The sequence below is a fragment of the Ovis canadensis genome, chromosome 7 (genome assembly GCF_042477335.2).
Source record: "Ovis canadensis isolate MfBH-ARS-UI-01 breed Bighorn chromosome 7, ARS-UI_OviCan_v2, whole genome shotgun sequence".
In the NCBI taxonomy this organism is placed as follows: domain Eukaryota; kingdom Metazoa; phylum Chordata; class Mammalia; order Artiodactyla; family Bovidae; genus Ovis; species Ovis canadensis.
In genome coordinates, this window is record NC_091251.1 from 86,865,068 (window position 1) to 86,881,279 (window position 16,212).

Genomic DNA, 16,212 nt, shown 5'->3' on the forward strand with positions numbered 1-16,212 from the left:
CAGCATCAGTCCTTCCAATGAATATTCAGGACCGATTTCCTTTAGGATGGACTGGTTGGATCTCCTCACAGTCCAAGGGACTCTCAAGAGTCTTCTGCAACACCACAGTTCAAAAGCACCAATTCTTCAGTGCTCAGCTTTCTTTATGGCCCAACTCTCACATCCATACATGACTACTGGAAAAACCATAGCCTTGACTAGACGGACCTTTGTTGACAAAGTAATGTCTCTGATTTTTAATATGCTGTCTAGGTTGGTCATAATTTTTCTTCCAAGGAGCAAGTGTCTTTTAATTTCATGGCTATGGTCACCATCTGCAGTGATTTTGGAGCCCCAAAGAATAAAGTCTCTCACTATTTCCACTGTTTGCCCATCTATTTGCCATGAAGTGATGGGACCAGATGCCATGCTCTTAGTTTTCTGAATGTTGAGTTTTAAGCCAACTTTTTCACTTTCCTCTTTCACTTTCTTCAAGAGGCTTTTTATTTTTCTTCACTTTCTGCCATAAGGGTGGTGTCATCTGCATATCTGAGGTTATTGATATTTCTCCCGGCAGTCTTGATTCCAGCTTGTGCTTCATCCAGCCTGGCGTATGGGACCATAGAAGACAACAAAAAGGAAATGGCTACTGGGTATGAAACCAAAAGTATCTGTTACACTTAGAATATCAATTCCTTGAGGTTCAGTCAGGGCTACTTAGAATCCCTACATTTGAATGCAGCATAATAACAGATGGAGTAACCTCAGTAAGTTTGTATCCAGTCAAGAGTTGTTAAGGAAAACCCCAAAATAATAACAATAAAAAGACAGATGTTACAAGATGAAAATTAGCATCGTGTATATTGCAACAGTATTTAGCGTACTATTATCTCATATACAATTGTAAACACCTTGTTCTAAAGGCAGAATTATAGAAGAGTGCAGTTTGCATTTTTCAAGAGATTCTGGGGAACGTAATACACACAGCACTTTCATTTGTATTAGCAAGGCTGAACAAAGCAGTGTTACATATCTTTCTATGCTGCCTCTATCTTTAAAAGTCCATATTGGATGCAACCAAAATGGCATATTGATTTCAAAATCTCATTTACAGTGCATTCAAAATACTTAACAATTCAATCTGTTTGATCTACTTCCATGTCCATGTTCCTGGTCATTCTCTGTCAATTACCTACTATGCTTGTCTCTTCAAAATGACAAGAGGTTTGTTTTTTTTTTTTGGTATTAGATTTTTGCTCACAGTTCTCTAAAATCATTTCAACTTACAGCTGTGCTTATTAGAAGAATGGAAGATGGTAAAATTACAGAGAAAGGATATTGACTTTAAAATAATTATGGAGAACTATTGGCTTAGAGGATGTTAAGGGATACTAAAGAAAATTATATTAAAATGCATTAAAAGGAGAACTTATATTACTTTATAAAACTCTAACTTAAATTCATATTTGGGCCTCTTGACATTGCCAACTAGTGTAACACTTTTGCTTTGCGTTTTCAAAGCCAACGTTTTTCCAAGCGTCTACATTCTCTATTACTCATTACAATCAGTGATGATGAACATTGAAGGTATCAAGAAGTCTCTCAACTGTCTGTGAAACATACATAACCAATTCTAGATGTATGATAATATATTGTTTATGAAAACATTGCAATAAAAGCTATGTGAACACAGAAGGGGAAGTTATTAGCAAAAATAGAACATGGGTTTTTTCAGAGGCCAGAATACCCATATTTATTCCACAGAAAAAGATATGTGTGTGATTTGGTTACTCCCTCTGACTAAATTGGAAAGATTTTAAATACAGACTAACAATCTCAGAACACTTATTTCAGGTTACTAGACCAATCAATATAACAATGAGAAATGGATAAGACATTCTTGTCAGGAAGAGTTAAAGGCATAAGTTTAATTATTAAAGTTGTTATCTTAGTGCATATTTATACTCAACTGTTTGCAGTGTTTTGCTTCTACTTATTCATTTATCTGTGAAATCAAATACAAGGTTGAGACACCTATAATTAACCAAAAGCAGATATGCCTGTAAACTGCCTTTGAAGAATTAAATGATCATATTTTATTTGTCAAACAAAGTTTTATGTACAAATATCTACTCACAAATGAAATTAGGGCAAACTTTTACTATTATATAAACAGTTTGCTCTAAATCAATACTCAAAACATTTCCACACGTTCAAAAGTCATATTCACCAAGCATCTCAGGCCACTGAATGTAATTAAGATTTGCCAAATGTACAACAATGATCTTATAGTAATGGTAACACTTTATCTTGTCAAAAATGATTTGGCCACAATACCTTAGCAAGACAAACCACACAAAAATATCAAGAACTGAAGATGGAGACTTGCACTCTGGGCAGGTAGGGTAGATATACTTTTTCCTATTCTTCCTGATACTTAAATAAAACTAAAACTCTGGATATCGTATATAAAACAAACCATAAGGAGACTCTAATAGATTGAGAGAATAAAACAGACCAGCTGGGGACCTTGGGCCCTGAGGAACAGCATGGTTAGTTGCCTGGGTTTTCTTTTATATCTCATACATCCCAGAATTGGAACAGAAGGAGTCAGCTGCCCAGAAATGCCCACATCTGAAAAATAACAAGGGGATATTACTCTCTTAGTTCAGTTGAGTGATATAACAAAACACCACACTCTGGGTAGCAACATAATTTTATTTCTCACAGTTCTGGAGACTAGGAAGTCCAGGTTGGGTCCATATACAACGAAGGAGATGAGGTATCTCTCTGGAATCTCTTTTATAAGGGCATGAATCCAGTACATGAGTGTTCTTACCTCATGACCTAATCGCCTCCCAAAGCCCCCACCTCCCAGTACCATCACATTTGGCATTAGGGTTTCAACATATGATTTGGGGGTGGATGCAAACATTCATACCATAAACAACTCCACACACATAAAGTTGAAAACTTGGGTGAAATGGACCAGTGCTTTGAATAACAAAACCCGCAACTCATCAAATATTAAATAGATAATATAATGGCCCTATAAGTATTAGGAAAATTGAATAAATAATTTAAACATCCCTCCCAAAAAAACACCTTCTATATCCAGATAACTTAACTGGAGAATTCCTGTTGTTGTTATTCAATTGCCCAGTCGTGTCTGACTCTTTGTGACCCCATGGACTGTAGCACGCCAGGCCTCCCTGTCCCTCACCACCTCCCAAAGTTTGCCCAAGTTCATGTCCACTGCTTCGGTGATGCCACCCAGCCATCTTATCCTCTGATGCCCTCTTCTCCTTCTGCTCTCAGCCTTTGTCAGCATCAGGGACTTCTCCAATGAGTCATCTGTTAGCATCAGATGACCAAAATAGTGGAGTTTCAGCATCAGTCCTTCCAAAAAGTATTCAGGGTTGATCTCCCTTAAGATTGACTGGTTTGATCTCTGTGCTGTCCAAGGAACTCTCAGGGGTCTTCTCTAGCACCACAATTTGAAGGCATCAATTGTTCAGCACTCTGCCTTCTTTATGGTCCAGCTCTCACAACCATACATGACCAGTTGGAAGACCATAGCCTTGACTGTATATATGGGCCTTTGTTGGCAGAGTAATCAACACACTGTCTAGGTTTGTCATAGCTTTCCTGGAAAGAAGCAAATGTCTTCTGATTTCATGGCTGCAGTCACCATTTGTAGTGATTTTAGAGCCTAAGAAGAGGAAATCTGTACGTTCACTTTTCCCCTTCTATTTGCCATGAAGTAATGGGGCTGGATGCCATGATCCTAGTTGTTTTTAATATTCAGTTTTAAGCCAGCTCTTTCCCGCTCCTTCTTCACCCTCATCAAGAGGCTCTTTAGTTCCTCTTCACTTTCTGCCATTAGAGCGGTATCATCTGCATATCTGAGACTGTTGATGTTTCTCCCGCCTATCTTGATTCCAGCTTGTAACTCATCCAGGCTGGCATTTCTCATGATGTGCTCAGCATAGAGATTAAACAAACAGGGTGACAACAGACAGTCCTGTTGTACTCCTTTATCCATCTTGAACCAATCAGTTGTTCCATACTGAGTTCTAACTCTTGTTCCTTCATCTGCATACAGGTTTCTCAGGAGACGGTGAGATGTTCTGGTATTCCCATCTCTTTAAGAGCTTTCCACGGTTTATTATCATCCGCACAGTCAAAGGCTTTGGCATAGTCGATGAAACAGAGGTAGATGTTTTTCTGAGATTCCCTGGTTTTCTTTATGATCCAGCAAATGTTGGCAATTTGATCTCTGGTTCCTCTTCCTTTTCTAAACCCAGCTTGGACATCTGGAAATTCTTGGTTCACATAATGCTGAAGCCTAGCATGCAGGATTTTAGGCATGACCCTACTAGCATGAGAGATGAGTGCAACTGTCCAATGGTTAGCACATTCTTTTATACTACTCTTCTTGGGAAGTGGGATGAGGATTGACCTTTTCCAGTCCTGTGGCCACTGCTAGGTCTTTCAGATTTGCTGACATATTGAATGCAACACCTTGTTGGCATCATCCGTTAGGGTTTCAAATAGCTATACTGGACTTCTGTCACATCCACTGGCTTTATTAACAGCACTGCTTCCTAGGGCCTACTTGACTTTGCTCTCCAGAATGGCTGGCTCTGGGTGGCTGATCACACCATCACAGTAATCTGGTTCATCAAAATCTTTTTTGAACAGTTCTTCTGTGTATTCTTTACATCTCTTCTTGATCTCTTCAGCATCTACTAGGTCTCTACTGTTTCTGTCCTTTATTGTGTCCATCTTTGGGCAAAATGTTCCTTTGATATCTCCAGTTTTCCTGAAGAGATCTCTCATCTTTCCCCTTCTGTTGTTTTCTTCTAGTTTTATGCACTGTTCACTGAAGAAGGCCTTCTGTTGCTCCATGCTGTTCTTTGGAAATCTGCATTTAGTTGGATATACCTTTCCCTTTCTCCCTTGCTTTTCGCTTCTCTTCTTTCTTTAGTTATTCGTCAGGCCTCCTCAGATAACCACTTTGCCCTATTGCTTTTCTTTTTCTTTGGATGGTTTTGTTCGCTGCCTCCTGTACAATATTACAGACCCCTGTTCATAGTTCTTCAGGCACACTGTTTATAAGTTCTAATCCCTTGAATCTATTCATTACCTCCACTGCATTTTCATAGGGGATTTGATTTAAGTTGTACCTGGCTAGCGTGCATTTGCTATGAGAAGCTGATGATCTGAGCCACAGTCAGCTCCAGGTTTTGTTTTTGCTGACTGTATACAGCTTCTCCATCTTCAGCTACAAAGAATGTAATCAATTTGATTTTGATATTGACCATTTGGTGATGTCCATGTGTAAAGTAATGTGTAAACTTAGATGATCTGGACCAATTCTTTGCAAAACAAAACCCACCACAACTCATCAAATATTAAATAGATAATATAATTGCCCTATAAATATTAGTGAAATTGAATTTATAGTTTAAACACTCCTCTCCAAAAATCGCTTCAGGTTCAGATGACTTAACTGGAGAATTCTACCAAACATTTAAAGAGAGTTAACATCAGTTCTACACAATATCTTCAAAAAAATGGAAAAGACTATTTCCCAATTAAAGTATTTTTCCATCTTATTAAAAAATTTGAGATGAAATTTTCACATGCCACTGTTTTAAGTGTACAACACAATAATTTATTTGACTCAATTCATTTTATGAAGCTAGTATTATCCTGACACCAAAACAAGGCAAAGACAATAGCAAAGAAGAAAACTATTAGGTTCGTACAGAAGTAATTGTGGTTTTGCATTGTTGAACTTTGCCACTAGGTATTAGAATACATAAATAAACGTGGTTCTTAAATAAACGTGGTTATCTTATACATTATCTTAATGCACATTTCTCGCTTTATGTCTTTTTGCTAATGACATTACTTGCTACTTATTTATATGTATTTTAGACTATGGAAATGATGTTAAAGAAACAGCAAATTCAAAGGATTTTTTCATTTGAGTTCAAAATGGGTTGTAAAGCAGCAGAAACAACCTGCAACATCAACAATGCGTGTGGACCAGGAACCGCTAACCAACATACAGGTTGGTACAGTGAACCAAACTTGGTGGTTCAAGAAGTTTTGCAAAGGAGATGAAAACCTTGAAGATGAAGAATGCAGTGGCTGGCCACTGGAAGTTGACAGTGATCAATTGAGAGGATCATCGAAGCTGATCCTCTTACAACTACCAAAGAGAAGTTGCCAAAGAACTCAGTGTCAACCATTCTATGTCATTCAGCATTTGAAGCAAATTGGAAAGGTAGTAAGTGGGTGCCTCATGAGCTGACCATAAATCAAAAAAACTGTCATTTTGAAATGTCATCTTCTCTTATTCTATGCAACAACAACGAACAATTTCTCGATCAGATTATGATGTGCGATGACAAGTGGTCTTTATACAACAACCAGCGACAGTGGTTGGACAGAAAGGAGGCTCCAAAGCACTTCCCAAAGTCAAACTTGCACCAAAAAATGCCATAGTCACTGCTTGGTGGTCTGCTGCCCGTCTGATCCACTACAGCTTTCTGAATCCCAGAGAAACCATTATATCTGAGACGTATGCTCAAAAATCGATGAGACGCACTGCAAACTACAATGCCTGCAGCCAGCATTTGTCAACAGAATGATCCCAATTCTTCTCCATGACAATGCCTAACCACACACTGTACAACCAATGCTTCAAAAGTTTAACAAATTGGGCCATGAAGTTTTGCCTTCACCATATTCACCTGACCTCTTGCCAACTGACTACCACTTCTCAACAACTTTGTGCAGGGAAAATGCTTCCACAACCAGCAGGAAGCAGAAAATGCTTTCCGAGTGTTCACTGAATCCTGAAGCATGGATGTTTATGCTATAGGAATAAACAAACTTATTTCTTGTTGGCTAAAATGTGTTAATTATAATGGTTCCTATTTTGATTAATAAAGATGTGTTTGAATTGAATTATAATGATTTAAAATTCACAGTTCAAAACTGCAATTACATTTGCACCAACCTAATACAGACCAATATACAGCATGAATAAACACAAAAATTCTTAGCAAAATATTACCAAATCAAACTTAGCAATATATAAAGAATTATATACCATGACCAAGTAGGGTTTATTCTAAGGGTACAAGACTGGTTCAACATTCAAACATCAGTATAGTTATCATATCAACATTCTAGAAAAGAAAAATCATGTTATCATATCAATAGCACAGAAAACATATTTGACAATATTCAAATCTCATTCATGATAAAAACTCAGAAAAATGGAAATACGAGTGAAATTCCTTAACCTGATAAAAAGTATCTACCAAAAATATATATCTAACATTATATTTAATATTGAAAAACTGAATTCTTTCCCTCTAAGATTGGGGAGAGGATGTCTGTGCTCATCATTCTCATTCAACACAGTGCTTGAAGATCTAGCCAGTGCAGTAAGACAAGAAAATGAAATAAAATGAATACAGATCAGAAATATATTATTGTCTGTATGAGAATATCAACAAATCAACAACAACAACAGCAAACACCCTGGAATTAGTAAGAGATTATAGCAAGGTCACAGGATACAAGGTTAACATTGCAAAAATCAATTGCTTTCCTATATGCCAGTAATAAATAACTGGAAATTGAAATTAAAAGCCCAATGCTATTTAAATTATCACTAACCAAAATAAAATACATAGGTATAACTCTACCAAAACATGTACAAGGTCACAATGAAGAAAATTAAATCTTTGTATGAAAGAAATCAAAGATCTAAATAAATGGAGACATATACAATGTTCATGCATAAAAAGACCCCACTCAATATTATTAAATGTCAATTCTTTCTAACTTAAACTGTAAATTCAACACAATCCCAATCAAAATTCCAGCAAGTTATTTTTGTGGATATCATCAAACTGATTCTGAAGTTAATATCAAAAGGCAAAAAACTCAATACAGTATTGAAGGAGAAGGAAAAAGTTTGAGGACTAATAATAACCAAACTCAAGATTTACTATAAAGCTAAAGTAATCAAGACAATGTAGTAGGGGTGAAAAAATGGACTTACTAGAGGCCAAGAATAGACCCATGTAAAAATAGTCAATTGATCTTTGACAAAAGAACTAAGACAATTCAATGGAGAAAGGATAATCTTTTCAAAGATAATGTGAAACAACTGGATATCAACATGCAAAAATAAGTAGATAAATCTAGACACGGGACTTTCACTTTTCACAAAAATTATTAATAAATCAAAATGGATCTCAGACCTAAACATAAAACACGAACTCTAAAACTCCTAGAAGAAAACATGGGGAAAAATACAGGTTATCTCAAGCTTGGAAATGACTTTTTAGATACAACACCAAAAGCATAATTCATGAAAGAAAAAATTAGTAAGTTGGATTTCATTAAAACCAGAAACTTCTACTTTATGTACAATACCAAGGGTAAACTATAATGTAAACTATGGGCTTTGGATGATTATGGTGTATCAATGTAGATTCACCAGTTATAATAAATGTACCACTGTGATAAGGAATGTTGATAATGGAAGAAGCTATGCATATGTGGGGCAGGTGGTAGGTAGGAAATATCTTTATCTTCCTCTCAGTTTTGCTGTGAACCTTAAACTCTTCTAAAAAAAGTATTAATTAAACAAACTTCTGCTTTGTGAAAGATACTAGTGAGAAAATGAAAAGATAAGCCACAAACTGGGAGATAATCTTTGCAAAAATACATATCTGATAAAAGATTGGTATCCAAGATATACAAAGAAATCTTAAAACTCAACAATAAGGAAACAACTTTAAAATGAGCAAAGGTTCTGAAGAGAACCTCACCAAAGAAGATATGGCAAAGAAGCAAACACAAATATACTTACCTCATATATCCTTCAGTTCAGTTCAGTAAGTTCAGTGGCTCAGTCGTGTCCAAATCTGTGACCCCATGGACTGTAGCACACCAGGCTTCCCTGTACATCATCAACTCCCAGAGCTTAAACTGATGTCTATCGAGTCAGTGATGCCATCCAACTATCTCACCTTCTGTTGTCCCCTTCTCCTCCTGCCTTCAATCTTTCCCAGCATCAGGGTCTTTTCCAATGAGTCAGTTCTTCACATCAGGGGACCAAAGTATTGGAGTTTCAGCTTCAGCATCAGTCCTTCCAATGAATATTCAGGACTGATTTCCTTTAGGATTTACTGGTTTCATCTCCTTGTAGTCCAAGGGACTCTCAAGAGTCTTCTCCAACATCACAGTTCAAAAGCATCAATTCTTTGGCACTCAGCTTTCTTTATAGTCCAACTCTCACATCCATACATGACTACTGGCAAAACCATAGCTTTGACTAGACGGACCTTTGTTGGCAAAGTAATGTCTCTGCTTTTTAATATGCTGTCTAGGTTGATTATAACTTTTCTTCCAAGGAGCAAGCATCTTTTAACTTCATGGCTGCAGTAACCATCTGCAGTGATTTTGGAGCCCAAAAAAACAAAGTCTGTCAGTTTCCATTGTTTCCCCATCCATTTGCCATGAAGTGATGGGATCAGATGCCATGATCTTAGTTTTCTCTTAGTTTTCTGAATGTTGAGTTTTAAGCCAACTTTTTCACTTTCTTCTTTCACTTTCATCAAGAGGCTCTTTAGTTCTTCTTCACTTTCTGCCATGAGGGTGGTGTCATCTGCATATCTGAGGTTATTGATACTTCTCTTGGCAATCTTGATTCCAGCTTGTGCTTCATCCAGTCCAGCATTTCTCATGATGTACTCTGCATATATATCCTTAGGGGACTTCAATTAAAATAATGCAATACTATTATACAACTGTTAGAATGACTGAAATCCAAAACACTGAGAACACCAAATGCTGGTGAGGATGTTGAGAAACAGGATTTCTCATTCATTGTTGGTGGGAATGCAAAATGGAACAGCCACTTTGGAAAACATTTTAACAGTTTCTTTAAAAACTGAAAATACTCTTTTTATATAATCAAACAATAGCACTCTTTGGCATTTGCCCAAATGAGTAGAAAATGTATGTCCATATAAAAACCTGCCCACAAATGTTTATAGTAGCTTATTCATAAGTGCCAAAAATTGGAAGCAACCAAGATTCACCAACAGGTGAATGAATAACCAAACCAGTGTATCTGTACAATAGAATATTATTCAGTGATAAAAAGCAATGCACTATCAAGCTATGAAAAGACTTGGAGTGAGCTTAAATGCATATTGTGAATGCTAAGCTTAAATGCTAAGTGCATGAAGATAGTCTGAAAAGGCTGCTGCCATATTATTCCAAATATAGGACATTATGGAAAAGGCAATATTATGGAGATGGTAAAAAGATCACTGGTTGCCAGAGGTTTGAGGGTAATGAAGGCATGAACAGATGGAACACAGTACATTTTTAGGGCAGTAAAACTGTTCTGTATGATACAAGAATGGTGATTACATATCATTACTTGTCAAGACAATACAAAGAACTTTAGTTAATAACAATGTATCAAAACTGACTCATCAAATGTAACAAATATATCACATTTTTTAAAAAGATTATTAACGGGAGAAATTAGTCTGTACAGGTTTTTTTGTAAACCTAAAAATGCTCTAAAGAATAGTCTGTTGATTTTTTAAAGTGTGATATATCTGACATTGTCTTTGTAGATGCAAGGAAAAGAAAGTAGAGAAACAATATTCTACACAGTCATTATTAAGGGATATCATCAAAGGCCCCGGCACCCAATACCCACCATATCTAGGAACCACAGCACATAAATTCCACTATTAGAGAGTCATTCCTTTGAGTTCCTTTTCTTATAATCATCCTTATAAGTACATTAAGAATTATATATAAGTGCTCTCATAGCAAATATCAAATATGTATACAATCAAAAAGCATAAGATACACAAAAGGGAAGGCTTTTTGGTGAAGATAGAAGCATCACTTTAAGGATTTATAGCTGCTTTTCTTCATTTAGGGCTTCCCTTGTGGCTCAGCTGGTAAAGAATCTGCCTGCAATGCAGGAGACCTGGGTTTGATCCCTGGGTTGGGAAGATCCCGTGGAGAAGGGAAAGGCTGCCCACTCCAGTATTCTGGCCTAGAGAATTCCATGGACTGTACAGTCTATGGGGTTGCAAAGAGTCGGACACGACTGAGCAACCTTCATTCACTCCACTTTCTTCACTTAGGTGAACTGTGAACTTCCAGATGTTCCAGCTGGTTTTAGAAAAGGCAGAGGAACCAGAGATCAAACTGCCAACATGCACTGGATCATCAAAAAAGCAAGACAGTTCCAAAAAACATCTATTTCTGCTTTATTAACTATGCCAAAGCCTTTGACTGTGTGGATCACAATAAACTGTGAAAAATTCTGAAAGAGATGGGAATACCAGACCACCTAACCTGCCTCTTAAGAAACCTGTATGCAGGTCAGGAAGCAGCAGTTAGAACTGGACATGGAACAACAGACTGGTTCCAAATAGGAAAATGAGTACGTCAAGGCTGTATATTGCCACCCTGCTTATTTAATTTATATGCAGAGTACATCATGAGAAACACTGGGCTGGAGGAAGCACAAGCTGGAATCAAGATTGCCGGGAGAAATATCAATAACCTCAGATATGCAGATGACACCACCCTTATGGCAGAAAGTGAATACGAACTAAAAAGCCTCTTGATGAAAGTGAAAGAGGAGAGTGAAAAAGTTGGCTTAAAGCTCAACATTCAGAAAATTAAGATCATGACATCTGGTCCCATCACTTCATGGCAAATAGATGGGGAAACAGTGGAAACAGTGGCTGACTTTGTTTTTTTGGGCTCCAAAATCACTGCAGATGGTGACTGCAGCCATGAAATTAAAAGACGCTTGCTCCTTCGAAGGAAAGTTATGACCAACCTAGACAGCATATTAAAAAGCAGAGACATTACTTTGTCAACAAAGGTCCATCTAGTCAAGGTTATGGTTTTTCCAGTAGTTATGTATGGATGTGAGAGTTGGACTATAAAGAAAGCTGAGTGCAGAAGAATTGATGCTTTTGAACTGTGACGTTGGAGAACACTCTTGAAAGTCCCTTGGACTGCAAGGAGATCCAACAAGTCCATCCTAAAGGAGATCAGTCCTGGGTGTTCATTGGAAGGACTGATTTTGAAGCTGAAACTCCAACATTTTGGCCACCTGATGCAAAAAGCTGACTCATTGGAAAAGACCCTGATGTTGGGAAAGATTGAGGGCAGGAGGAGAAGGGGACGACAGAGGATGAAATGGTTGGATGGCATCACTGACTCAACGGACATGAGATTGGGTAAACTCTGGGAGTTGGTGATGGACAGGGAGGCCTGGCATGTTGCGGTTCATGGGGTCACAAAGAGTTCGACACAACTGAGGGACTGAACTGAACTGAAATAATTTTATCAGCTTTCTACAAGAAACAAAATTAGTTATCAATATTACAATGATATATCATCATTTTGTTTACCCAAATTAACATCTATCATTCAGAAAAGGCTTTTTAAAAACTAAGACAAATCTTTCTTGAAAAAAAACTCTCAGAAATTTTTCTTTTCAGATATTTCAAGGGTCTTTTCTATTCCCTTTACTTTTTTCAGCCTGGAATGATTCATAAACATTTTATTCATAAAGATGTGCAGCTGCTCCATTTGCTGAGTGAGCATCTGAATTTCCTACGGAAAATCGTCCTTTCTCAATAGCAAAAGAAAAAAACACTTCCTGATACTTATCACTTATGTTTATAGGAACAAAATCCAACTTAATGCTCAGAGCCACGGAGTTTATCAATTGGCTAATATCAAAATCTAGATCTTTAAAAAGAAACAAATTTGAAAGAGTAACTCATCTATCTGTCAATACTCTTATAGACATTCAAGATGGCTCATTTGCACCAATTTCCAAAATCCTCTCTTTCACAGCTGCCTTCATTGTTAGTATGGGGCAGCACTTGCTGAGAAGAGCAGACAACTGACTAAGGAATTTCTAATAGTGGGATTACATAGTTTTAGTTTTCCAGTGGAATGAACAAGGAGGTGTATCTAATTCAGATATTCATTTTTCCTTATGGATCAAATATTGATGACATTTATTCCAAATATTCTGCCCATCTTCTTGTCCTTTGGAGTAAAAAATGTCTCTTTCAAAGTTCTCAGCCAGGATAGCTTCACTTTTTTTTCCTTTTTTCTATGGCTGTACCCCATGGCATGTGGGATCTTAGTTCCCTGACCAGGGATTGAACCTGCACCCCTGCATTGGAAGTGCTGAGTTCTAACCATTGGATCATCAGGGAAGTCCCAAGGATAGCTTCATCTTTCCTAAATATACTGACATACACTTTAAACTTCCCATTTAGAATCTAATATGAGGACATCTATTTTTCTCCTTTTGAAATGTAAATACAGTCATAGTATGAAAACTCAGGACAAAAAAAACCCACATAGAAAGAAAGACTTATGAGTCATCAAACTAGAATGCTAACAGGTTTAGAAATGATAATATTGGGAAATCATTTCTAGAATTCAGTAACTGAGCATAGAGAAGGAAAATTTTAAAGGCAATCAAAAAGATGAAAGTTAGAAGGAAGTAGGTTTTAGCTTTAAAAAAAAATAAGAATTTTATTACAATTTGAGCTATCTGAAAATGTAATGGCTTCAGTGGAGGGGACAGTAAGTCCTTGTCACTATAAATGTAGAAACAGACATAGAGAAATACCTGTAAAGAATGTTGACTGAAAAACTGGCATATGAATTTTAATATTGTTTACCCTTCTAAGATTTTGTGTTTCTATGCTACACATAAAAAAACTACAAGTTTGGGGTGACAATCACAGTTCATGATAGACGTGAGTATTAGAATACAAGACTTCTAAATCCTGACATAATGCTCTGAACCACAGCTTGATGTATCTCATGTAATTTAACAAAAATGTGCCAAAGAAGCACAAGAGTTTTTGAAAAGAAACCATGTACTATATGCGCCACATAGTGAAAAGAAACCAAGCACTGTGTGGGCCACAACTATTAAGCTTGTGCCCTGGAGCCCAGGAGCCACAACTACTGAGCCCACGAGCCAGAACTACTGAAGTCTGTGTGCCCTAGAGCCTGTACTCTGCAACAAGAGAAGCCACCGCAGTAAGAAACCCATGCTCTATAACTACAAAATAACTCCCCCACTTGCCACAACTAGAGAAAAGCCCAAGCAACAACCAAGACTCAGCACAGCCAAAATAAATAAATACACAATATAATAAAATGAGCTTTAAAAAAACCCTCAGGCAGTGAGAAACTGACTTTCTCAGGAATGGAACTAATAATTATTAACTAAAATAGAATATAGGGGAACAGTGGAAACAGTGCCAGACTTTATTTTTAGGGCTCCAAGGTCACTGCAGATGGTGACTGCAGCCATGAAATTAAAAGATGCTTACTCCTTGGAAGCAAAGTTATGACCAACCTAGATAGCATATTCAAAAGCAAATATATTACTTTGCCAACAAAGGTCCATCTAGTCAAGGCTATGGTTTTTCCAGTGGTCATGTATGGATGTGAGAGTAGGACTGTGAAGAAAGCTGAGTGCCGAAGAATTGATGCTTTTGAACTGTGGTGTTGGAGAAGACTTGAGAGTCCCTTGGACTGCAAGGAGATCCAACCAGTCCATCCTGAAGGAAATCAGTCCCGGGTGTTCACTGGAAGGACTGATGCTAAAGCTGAAACTCCAGTACTTTGGCCACCTCATGCGAAGAGTTGACTCATTGGAAAAGACCCTGATGTTCAGAGGGATTGGTGGCAGGAGGAGAAGGGGACAACAGAGGATGAGATGGCTGGATGGCATCACCAACTCAATGGACGTGAGTTTGATTGAACTCTGGGAGTTGGTGATGGACAGGGAGGCCTGGCGTGCTGTGATTCATGGGGTCACAAAGAGTTGGACACGACTGAGCAACTGAACTGAACTGAAAATAGAATATAATATTTACAAAAAATTGTTACTATTTACTGTTGATAACAATACTGCCCCCAAAATACAGTGACTTAAAACAACAAAAATGTATTATCTAACAGGATTTTGAGAGTGGCTTACTTGAATGATCTGGTTCAGGGTCTCTTGTGATACTGCTGTCAAGTTATCATCTAGAGATGCAAACATCTAAAGCCATGACTGGGGCCAGGAAAAAATGCCTCTAAGGCGGTTCATGCATATAGTTGTTGGCAGGATGCTTCAGCTCTCCCCTAGCTGTTGGGAGAAGAGCTCAGTTTCTGGCCCCATGGGCCTCTCCAAAGCACCACTTGATACGTCCTCATGATAGGGCTCAGCGGTAGAGAATCCGCCTGCAGTGCACAAGATGCAGGAGAGGTGGGTTAGACCCCTGGGTTGGGAAGATCCCCTGGAGAAAGGCATGGCCACCCACTCCAGTATCCTTGCCTGGAGAATCCCGTGGACAGAGGAGCCTGGTGAGCTACAGTCCATAGGATCACAATGAGTTAGACAGGACTGAAGTGACTGAGAATGCATGCATGCGTGATATGGGCAGATGGTTTACCAGAATGAATGAGCCAAGGGAGGGAGAAGGAGGAAGTCATGATGGATGCCTTTTATGACCTACTGACATGCCTCCCCTGCTGCCATATTCTACTTATTAGAAGCTAGTTACTAAATCCAGCCCACACTCAAGAAGAGGGGAATCGGCCACCAGGCTTCGCAGGGAACAGTATCAGTGAATTTGTGGCCTTATTTTAAAACCACCACAGGAATTCTGTTTGTTTGGGTTTTTCACCTAAAACAATGTATTTAAAAATTACATACCCCTGCACTGGGGATACAAAGGAAAATAACAAAGGCAAAAATGTGATAGAACTTACCTCCTACAATGGCAAGAAAGACAGGAAATAAGCATAAAAATTAATAAAATAGTCTTAGATAGTGATAAGTGCCATAGGTAGGAAAGAATAATGTAACAGTGTTCAGGCAAGGTAAATGAGGAAGTAATTTTTGATGGTGTCATTAGATAGGCCTCCTATGGATATATTAAAATAACTGAGATCATACAATACATTGTTAGAAAACATGACTTTACCATCTAATAAGGCTAGGGCTGCTAACAAAATTCCGTAGATTGGATGGCTTAAACAATGAACATTTATTTCTTACAGTTCTGGAGACTTTGAGGTCCAAGATCAAGGTATCAGCCAGTTCAGTCC